This window comes from Salmo salar, chromosome 05, assembly GCF_965601325.2.
Source record: "Salmo salar chromosome 05, fSalSal1, whole genome shotgun sequence".
NCBI lineage: Eukaryota > Metazoa > Chordata > Actinopteri > Salmoniformes > Salmonidae > Salmo > Salmo salar.
This window is the reverse complement of record NC_138295.1, coordinates 26,475,016-26,483,202: the sequence shown is the minus strand read 5'-3', so window position 1 is coordinate 26,483,202 and position 8,187 is coordinate 26,475,016. Positions and strand designations below refer to the sequence as shown.

The following is an 8,187-nucleotide window of genomic DNA, read 5'->3' as shown; positions in this document are numbered from 1 at the left end:
CAGATGCAGAGCCTCGGTCTGACGTCATTAAAAGGTCATTTACCACCTTCACAAGTGCAGTCTCAGTGCTATGATGGGGTCTAAAATCAGACTGAAGCGTTTCGTATACATTGTTTGTCTTCAGGAAGGCAGTGAGTTGCTGTGCAACAGCTTTTTCTAAAATTTTTGAGAGGAATGGAAGATTCAATATAGGCCGATAGTTTTTTATAATTTCTGGATCAAGATTCGGCTTTTTCAAGAGAGGCTTTATTACTGCCACTTTTAGTGAGCTTGGTACACATCCGGTGGATAGAGAGCCGTTTATTATGTTCAACATAGGAGGGCCAAGCACAGGAAGCAGCTCTTTCAGTAGTTTAGTTGGAATAGGGTCCAGTATGCAGCTTGAGGGTTTGGAGGCCATGATTATTTTCATCATTGCGTCAAGAGATATAGTACTAAAACACTTTAGTATCTCCCTTGATCCTAGGTCCTGGCAGAGTTGTGTAGACTCAGGACAATGGAGCTTTGGAGGAATACCCAGATTTAAAGAGGAGTCTGTAATTTGCTTTCTAATGATCATGATCTTTTCCTCAAAGAAGTTCATAAATGTATTACTGCTGAAGTGAAAGCCAAGATTTGCTTTCTTGTTTTGTTAGTAGGCCTTGTAAGCGAGTTTGATTAGACTCCAATGACAAGCCCAGAAGGAAGCCGAGGAACAGGTCTAGATGCCCATTCTTGCACTCTAAGGCTTCATCCACAACACTCTTGTTTAAGTTAATTGTAAGTGATGACGACCTTTCCCTGGATGAGGATGTCTGGGAATTTTCAGTGCTGTCCTGGAATGTGAGAAACACATATAATGCAACAAGAAACTATTGGATGCACAAAGCAGTATGCACAAAGCACTCTTGGATGCACAAAGCAGTACACCTTCCTCTGGTGCAGCCCACACTCCTCTCTAAAGATGTGTGTGCACACTCCTGCATACACGGATGCTTCTGTGACATCAATGCCACACTCTCTCAGGTCTTCCTCATCGAAGATCAGATGGCCCTTTTCCAGCTGTTTAAAGGCCAGTTTTCCCAGTGACATTATAATCTCTTTATCCAAGCCTGGATCCCTGTCATGGTCTCCATGGTACTTCTGATTCTTCTGTTTGATCTGAAATGCCATGAAGGGTTCGTACATCTGAATCAGGGTCTTGGGCATCTCTCCACTCTCTGTTCCACCCAACAGTCTCTTTAGAACTGTGTCTGAAATCTAGCAGAAGACTGGTATGTGGAACATGATGTGGAGGCTCCTTGATGTCTTTATGTGTGAGATGACTTTCCTGGCAAGGTTCTCGTCATTGATTCTTCTTCTGAGGTGTTCCTCCTTCTGTGGGTCATTGAACCCTCGCACCCCGATGAACTAGTCAACACACTCAGGGGGGATCTGATTTGCTGCTGCAGGTCTGGAGGTTATCCAGAGGATTGCAGAGGGAAGCAGATTCCCCTTGATGAGATTTGTTAGCAGCACATCTGCAAAATTTGACTCTGTGACATCACAACAGCTCTCAATGTTCCTGAAGTCTAGAGGAAGGTGCACCCAACCCAGACCATAAAAAATGAACAGAACTTTGCATGTTTCATTGCTGGAGAGACCAAATTATTTTGTCTCTGGGACAAAACGATCAAGAAGTTCAGTAAAGCACTTTCAGTAAAGCACTTCAGTAAAGCACTTTTCTTCACAGAAACTGTTTTTCCAATGGCAGCATCTCCCTTTGTCAGCACAGTCCTGATAGGTTTGTCTTGTCCAGGTAAGATTTTAAAGATGTTGTTGCATTTGACAGGTGTCTCATGTCGCTGGTCTCCTGGATCGTGCTTCAATCTGTCTCACCTCATGTTCATGATTGACCTCTCCACTTCCAATCTCTGTGATGTAGAGCTCTGTGTAGATCTTATTGAGAAGTGTTGGGTTTCCTTGTTCAGCTATTCCCTCAAATATAGTTCATATGAATTACCTAAAAATGCATGGTTAATTCAATTAAGAATATATTGAAGAAAATAATGTCATAAGCGTCATAAGGGACAGACCAAGGCGCAGCGGGTATAGTGCTCATCTTCTTTCTTTATTTAGAGTGAACGGCCAACTCTCGCCCGGCAACGCTGCGGAGCCCGTACTGACCGCACTGGACTGTGCGTGCGTATGGGCGATACCGTGTGCATTTCCACATAGCTCGGTGCTATCCTCGTCACCCGCTCCCCACGGTAAGCACGGGGAGTTGGCTCAGGACTTCACCCAACTCCCCGTGTGCCCCCCCAGCTGCCTCCGGCACTTGCCTGTTGGCTTATACAGCGCCTCATAGTAGCGCCGCTCTGCCTTCGCTGCCTCCAGTTCCTCCTTCGGTCGACAATACTCCCCAGCCTGCCTCCAGGGTCCCTTCCCGTCTAAAATCTCCTCCCACGTCCACGACTCCAAATACCTCTCCTGCTCCTTACCCCGCTGCTTGGTCTTCTTTCGGTGGGTGATTCTGTCATAAGCGTTGTAAGGGACAGACCAAGGCGCAGCGGGTATAGTGCTCATCTTCTTTCTTTATTTAGAGTGAACACTCAAACAAAATAAACAAACGACCAAACTGTTCCGTAAGGCACACAGCTATAGAGAAAACAACCACCCACAAACCCAAAGGAAAAAACGGCTGCCTAAGTATGGCTTCCAATCAGAGACAACGAAAGACACCTGCCTCTGATTGGAAACCATACTCGGCCACACATAGAAAACGAACATAGAAAATGAAAACTAGAACAAATCCCCTCTAAATAAATCAACCCCAAAACACACAAAAACAACACCCCCTGCCACGCCCTGACCATACTACAATGACAAATGACCCCTTTACTGGTCAGGACGTGACAAATAAGTTATTCATTTTACAGTGACCCATTTCTTGTCTTGTCCCAACTCACCAAGCCTAGACCTCTTACTTTTCTCCAGTGTGTCTTTAATGGAAGCCTCTCCAATGTAATCCAGGTAGAATCAGGAATTCCCCAGGGCAGCTGTCTAGGCCTATTACTTTCTAAAATCTTTAGTGTTGAGTGATCTGCATACATAGACACACTGGCTTTACTCGAAGCCAGTGGCATGTCGTTAGTAAAGATTTTAAAATGTAAGAGGCCTAAAAAGCTGCCCTGGGGAATTCCTGATTCTACCTGGATTATGTTGGAGTGGCTTCCATTAAAGAACACCCTATGTGTTGTGTTATACAGGTATCTCTATATCCACAATATAGAATGGGGTGTAAAGCCATAACACATAAGTCTTTCCAGCTGTAAACTATGATCGATAATGTCAAAAGCTGCACTGAAGTCTAACAAAACAGCCCCCACAATCTTTTTATTATCAATTTCTCTCAGCCAATCATCAGTCATTAGTATAAGTGCTGTGTTTGTTGAATGTGTGTGTGTGTGTGTGTGTGTGTGTGTGTGTGTGTGTGTGTGTGTGTGTGTGTGTGTGTGTGTGTGTGTGTGTGAGGGCCCTGTGAGTGTGCATAGAGACAAAAATAAAAAGTTAAATGAGGATACAAGGTTAACTCAGGTAGTCCGTGTAGCTATTTTGTTAGCTATTTATCAGTCTTATTTATTTGGGGGTAGAAGCTGTTCAAGAGACTGTTGGTGCCAGACTTGCATCGGTACCGCTTGCCGTGCGGAAGCAGAGAGAATAGTCTATGGCTTGGTTGGTTGGAGTCTTTAACGATTTTCCGGGTCCTCTGACACCGCCTGATATAGAGGCCCTGGATGGCAGGGAGCTTGGCCTCTGTGATGTACTGGACTGTCCGCACCACACTCTGTAGCGCTATGTGATCGAGGGCGTTGCTATTGCCAGACCAGGCAGTGATGCAGCCAGCCAAAATGCTCTCAATGGTACAGCTGTATACGTTTTTGAGGATTTGACGGGCCATGCCAACATTTTTCAACCTCTTGAGGGGGAAGAGGCGCTGTCACACCTGTTTTGAACCTTTTTAAGTCTTTAGTGATTTGGACACTGAGGAACTTGAAGCTCTCGACCTACTCCACTGCGGCCCTGTTGATGTGGATGGGGGCGTGCTCACTTCCCCCTCCATAGTCCACGATCAGCTCCTTGGTCTTACTGACGTTGAGGGAGAGGTTGTTCTGGTACCACACTGCTAGGTCACTGACCTCCTCTCTGAAGACTGACTCATCGTTGCCGGTGATCAGGCCTATCACCGTCGTCAGCAAACTTGATGATGATGATGGTGGTGGAGTCGTACGTGGCTACGCAGTCATGGGTGAACAAGGAGTACAGGAGGGGACTAAGCACACACCCCTGTGGGGTCCCTGTGTTGAGGGTCAGCGTGGCAAAGGTGATGTTGCTTACCCTCCCCACCTTGGGTCGGCCCGTCAGGAAGTTCTGTATCCAGTTGCAGAGGGAGGTGTTCAGACCCAGAGTCCTAAGCTTCGTAGCGAGCTTTGAGCTGTAGTCAATGAACAGCATTCTCACATAGGTATTCCTTTATCTAGGTGGGTGAGGGCAGTGTGTTGAGCAATTGAGATTGCGTCATCGATGGATCTGTTGGGGCGGTATGCAAATTGGAGTGGGTCTATGGTGTCGGGGATGATGGAGTTGATGTGTGCCATAACCAGCCTCGCAAAGCATAGCCATTGTGGCATGAAGCCTTAGAGTTCTTGGGGACAGGAATGATGATGGTCATCTTAAACCATGTGGGGATTACAGACTGATGAAAATTACCGTGAATATGCCTGCCAGCTGTTCTGCGCATGCTCTGAGAACGCACCTTGGAATACCGTCGGGCTCCACGGCCTTGCGGGTATTGTCCTGACTAAAGACCTTTTTCATGTTGGCCTCAGAGAGTGAGGTCACCCAATCCTCTGGGTCGGTGATGGGCCTAACACCTGGCACGATGTTGTTGTCAAAGCGTGCATAAAAAGCATTGAGTTTGTCTGGTAGACTGGCCACTCTTCATGGACATACAGCTGGGTACAGGTGAGTCTGATCTCTCCTGATGGACAACATATAATAGAAACATATTGAATCACTGGTGATGAAGGAGAAATATCACTCCTCAGGAATTCAGTAAGTATAATTTTTGTGGACAGATGCACGTGTAACATAGGATGGTATCGTAGTATCTGTCAACAGACTGGGATGCGACGACTACAAGGAACTTTGGGTCCCGCCTTAAATGACGTGCAGCTAAAGCCTTCATAAACACTACATAAATGTGTTACAAATCATCTATAGCCGTATGTCATGCTTTATAAAGGGTTCATAAATATGGCATTACTGTGTGATATAACCACCAATGTCAAATGTGACAAACCTGTGCTTTATAAAGGCCTTATAAATCATATTAAATTGAGGCTTCACAAGGCATTTATAACCCAATCATGCAACTTGGTAGAGCATTGCATTTCCAGGATTTCGGGTTCGACCACCCATACATAAAATACATTCCCACTGTAACTCGCTTTGGATAAAAGTTAAGCTAAATGTTATATTTATTATATTTTACTAAAACATTTCTAGGATGGCCCAACCTCTGTCCCTCTTGGGTACATAGTCAATACTGGACATGACCTCAACTTCCCCCAAAATGCTATGCTGCAGTTTGACAAACACACTAAAGTGCAGTCAGTGTTCTTGGTTTAGTTTATCCAGGTTTTGGATTTCCTAAATGTTTTCTGGTTTCCCCCAGGTTTTTTCCACAGTTGAATTATTATTAATTATTATTATTTTATTTTTCTGTGTTCATAACAATGCTTAAACCCTGCCAGTGGATGACTTTTTAGGTATGGGAAAAATCTAAGATACTTAGGTTTTTGAGTGTAATTGCCCTTTAATTCAGTGTGCGTGACCTGCACTGTTGTTTTGTTAGCTGGTTTTCTGTAGAGCAGTAAGCGCACATGTGACGTGATTCGGCCGCCAATGGAATGGGTGGAATAAAAGGCCAGCAACAATCCGTACTATTCAGAGCCCCATGAAATGGCAAAATATATACATTCTACAGACCCTACTGACCATTCCCTACAATACTTTTATTGCTGCACCCAGAATAGTTCTTGCTCTAAGCCAATATGCATTCCATATAGATAGCCTGGTTCCTCTCTAGGTTTCTTCCTAGGTTCTGGCCTTTCTAGGGAGTTTTTCCTAGACACCGTGCTTCTACACCTGCATTGCTTGCTGTTTGGCGTTTTAGGCTGGGTTTCTTTACAGCACTTTGAGATATCAGCTGATGTAAGAAAGGATTTTTAAATAAATTAGAAATTTGATATACAGTGATTTGCATTGGGGGCATTTATTGGACCTTGGAACATGTTTTAAACCCAAATGAAATGCAAATGTCACTTAAATATGAACACATATGGATCATTGTTAATGTTTGGATCATTTTTTTCATATCATGAATGGTTATTGACACTTCTCTACTATTATGTGGGGGACTTTTATTTGTGACCTGGAAGTACTTTTTTAGTGTTACTTACGAGACGCTGATAATGTTATGACTTTGCAAATCAAATGCCCACTTGTGTTGCAACTTGACAGCGAAAAACAAGTAAGTTAACCTTTATTTATTGAAATTTAAATTCGTTTGTAGTAGTTAAGTGTTGAGTTAGATTACATACTATAGCTACCTCAATCGTTATTTAAAATAATTTCAGTGACTTCAAAGAAAATACTAGCTAGCCAAAATGTACTGTAGCTAGATAAAGTTAGTAGGCTCAGCTAAATACAAATCCCCCTAGATACAGCCATGTATCATAGTCACGTCAATAGATTTGTAAATGAAAGAGCAATATAATAATTTGAATTGAATGGAGTTTCCCATCTTCCCATTTAGAGTTTCTGGAGCAGCACAGAAATGACCGTATCCAGATGGTGTGACAAAGGCATTTCCTAACAGACATGCTAACTTTCAGTGTTGCTACTTTAAGGTTGGAATCAACATGAGGTACCTTCAGCAGGAAGAGAGGCAGGAATCATTTGTCCAACAGCTCAGGGACAAGCTACGCTATTCACAACCCTGTGTAATATTCAATGTAATTGCATTGGAGGACTGTTTTAAACTTCATGTATTTGTATTGTTTTAAACATTTAGAAATAAAAGGAAATGTAAGGTTTAAACATGTCTTTAATGTCTATTTGTTTTAGTTGTTGGTGATAATTCCCTAAGTGTTAATACATTTGTGTTTACATCATTAAGCCTTTATGTATATGTTATGAATGATCAAAGGTGTCTGACTTTATAGGAACTACAGGGTCATATGATACAATGCATTTATGTATGGGATATAAATTACCAAAGGGGTCTGACTTTAAATGAAGTACTGCGTCATGCGATATATAGTCTTTATGGATGTGTTATGAATGACCGAAGGTGTCTCACTTTAAATAAGCCAAGTATTACAATAAATAGGCTATTAACATTCTGCTGATTTCTGAAGGTTCTCTCACGATCCGCAGGTTACTCTAGGGTGTGATAGGTATTTAAATAGGTTGATTGACCTGCAAAGGTTGCGTTTGTGTGTGTCAAAACTAGGGTTGCACATTTTGGGGAATATTCAGAGGTGGAAACTTTCCGTGGGAATTAACGCGAATATATGGGAATTAACTGGAATATATGGGAATTAACGTTAATATATGCAAATTCATATTAATACCATTTAAATGTAGATGTTTTTTGCAATGGATATATTTACCATATCATATGGAGACAAAAACATAAACCTTTCTACTTATCATAAGTAGACATAATTGCAAATTATTAAATCCTTCCAATAGAAACTTTTAAAAAACAATTTAGTTACGAATTGAACTTTAATGACATGAGTTGACTCTTCATATGGGAGGATTTCACTGAACATCAAAAGAAAGGGAATAATGAATGATCGCCAATGATCCATCGCATCTCCCAAAAACGTTTTCAACATGCATCTGTAAAATGATAGTCTAGAAACTAAAGCTTTGGTTGTCTTCCTCTCAGGCTTTCATGTCTTCTCCCTGGACCTCCTCAATGTCCACCTCTTGAACATCAGACTCTGAGGCCTCATCTTCACTGTCACTTTCCAACCTTGTTGAGGATGGCTCGTTGTCAGGCTCCAAAAGCCCGGATGGCCACCAACCCCAAATTTGCCTGGATGGCCACCAACCCTTGTATTGGTCAGCCCGTTGCGTGCTTTGGTGTGTGTG

General features: G+C 42.7%; 1 long non-coding RNA gene across 1 annotated transcript; it reads left to right on the top strand.

Annotated features, from left to right (window-relative positions):
• Positions 1-6,303: 6,303 nt before the first annotated feature.
• LOC106604560 (uncharacterized) lies at positions 6,304-7,122 on the top strand. Its single transcript, XR_001328692.3, has 2 exons — positions 6,304-6,553; positions 6,839-7,122. It is a non-coding gene; the product is annotated as an uncharacterized LOC106604560 (long non-coding RNA).
• The last annotated feature ends 1,065 nt before the right edge of the window (positions 7,123-8,187 follow it).